The sequence below is a fragment of the Impatiens glandulifera genome, chromosome 4, assembly GCF_907164915.1.
Source record: "Impatiens glandulifera chromosome 4, dImpGla2.1, whole genome shotgun sequence".
NCBI lineage: Eukaryota > Viridiplantae > Streptophyta > Magnoliopsida > Ericales > Balsaminaceae > Impatiens > Impatiens glandulifera.
The window spans coordinates 7,460,938-7,463,602 of NC_061865.1; positions in this window are offsets into that span (position 1 = coordinate 7,460,938).

Genomic DNA, 2,665 nt, shown 5'->3' on the forward strand with positions numbered 1-2,665 from the left:
TCTCAATTATGTTGGGTGATCGGGACTTTTCCCACATACGAGTGAATAACTCTAAAGAAAATTATCTACAAAAATTAAATAAAATTTGTATAGTATTTCAAATAAAACATATAAAATGTATTATTGATTTCCTTATAAAAAAAGTATTTTGATTGTCCAAATATTTAATAAATATTACTTTTACAGATTATAAAAATAATTTATTTATATATTTGAGCTAGTTTGAGTCTTTTCTCATATGACCTCTTTTGTGGCGATTCATACCAATCTCATGAAAAGTATCATTTCTTGTAAGAAAAAAAAAGTGATTTTTTACTTTCACCCAAAAACTGCATCAGAATTATTAAAATAATATATAAATACAAAATAAGTTATAAATATTATTTCTCACCATTTACCCATTAAATATTTCAACAAACACATTCAAACTCAGAATCATCAAAGCCTCCCATAATAATTAATTTAGCCAAAATATTTGGGTTTAATAAATAAATAAATAAATAAATGAAGATTTATGATATAAAAAGATAAGAAATTAATAAATTTAAATTTATGAATGTTATTTATGGTATTTATAGTCATGCAAATGTGTGGTTCCTTTTTAGATTGAGATCAATTCTGATATCAAATTTATAAGATAATTAATCTTAAATTATAGAAAATCAATTTTTTTTTTTTAAAAATTATGATTTTCTAATCGTTTGTATTTTTTTAGGTAAATGAAAGTTATAAACATTTTAAAGACATTTGGCCTTAATATATAATATAGTTTATGTTATGTTTTATTTTTTGTGCCATCTCCAATATTAATTATAAAATTGTATTTGAACCTAAAAGTACCGAAAACGGTAAAGTCGCATTTAAAAGATCATAGGTGCTTGACTTTTGAATTAAAAAAAAATGAAAATTATATTATAAAAATTTAGCATTTACTAAACAACCTTCCATTAAATATATTATTAATTTGTGAATCCTTTCAAATCAAACTTTCATTTTTTATTTTATTGTTTTATATAAATTTTTTTAGAACGCTAAGTTTACTCCTCTTTCGGAATGTAAACCCACAAACATATTTAACCAATTAGTTAGTTAGGACCTCGGGACAGGTCGAACTCAGGACCTCAAGTAGAATATGATATCTAACTCTTTTTACCGTTAAACTTTTTACCGTTAAACTAGATTATGAATAATTTGAATCTTATGTTTGAGTAAATAAAATTATAAATTACAAACATATATAATTATAAGATAAATGGAATAATTTGTTATCTTTAAAATTAATTCCAATTTTTTTATTCATTACAACAACTAAGTTTGATGAGAAAAACAAAAAAAAAGCTAGTTTTAACAATTTGGAACTCAAATTTGAGTCGCTTTTATTAATCATTTGTTTATTGGAGAGGTATTGAACAAATCTTTCAATTGGATGTTCTTATATTTATCTTTTCTTCATTTGGTTGAGTTTTCATTGGTTAAGAGAGGGCTCATCGTTTCAGTTTTCGGATTGTCGAGTTCCTCAATTTGGGTTATTCGAATTTTTTTATTTTAGTCATATCGAAAACCGAAACGAATTCAAATAAATTATATTAAAATCGAACCAAATTTGAATTCGATTTTTCAATTCGAATTCAAATTAATAATTCAAATTCAAACCGAAATCATTTTTTTAATTATTGAAATTCAAACCAAATTCAAATTTGAATTATAGAGATTTTATTTATAAGTCTAAAACAATACCAAAAAAAAATAAAAATCACTAAAATTATTCTCAGTGACTTACCGATCTTTAATGTTTGGCAGTTGAACCACGAAAATAGGTCAATGTTAGCAATTATCAATATATTATTAGTGAGATAGTTTGATATGTGAAAGTATTTTAGAAAATCTTAGAGTTAGAGATGAGGTGAGCAACTAAAAAATCAGAAAGACGGGAATGTGAACGGTTGGAAGATGGACGACTAGAAAAAAGGGAAAAGAAATGAGAGATTAGGGTTTTATTGAGCTAGGTAAGAATATTATGGATATATTAGAAGACCCATGTTAATTAAATACAATTATATGTAATAAATTATATATGATATAATAAAAATAAATAATAAAAAATGAATTTGATTTTCAGTTTAGTTTTCGAGTTTAAACTCAAACTCGAAAAACAAGTCGAAAACCGTATTCAAATTCTCCCGTAAACAAGTCGTAAATTAAATGTTTATGTAACTATTTATATGAATTAACCATTATTTATAAAATTAAAAAAAACAAAATCTCTTTTTATTTTTTATCATTTCATTTGGTCTTTTATCAAAATTTGTTTATAATACAAGTCACCCTAAACCTTATAAATATAAATCAATTTTTATTTCAATATTGTTTTATTAGATTGTTTATAATGATAATTTTATATTTTGGAATCAGTTTACACTGATCACAATCCATACAAAGAAAAGTGATATTTTAATTATTAACTTTATATTAAATTATCGATTAGTTTTTTAATTATTTTCTTTTATATATATATATATTATGATGCTTAATTTTGAAAGTGTCCGGATTGCCGGATCGAGAGCTGTGATTAATTTGGATATATATGTGAGAGTAAATGGATACTTGGGTCGGATTCTGGGTTGATCCGCCCATAAACTTAAACCGGTTAAAAATAACATTAAAA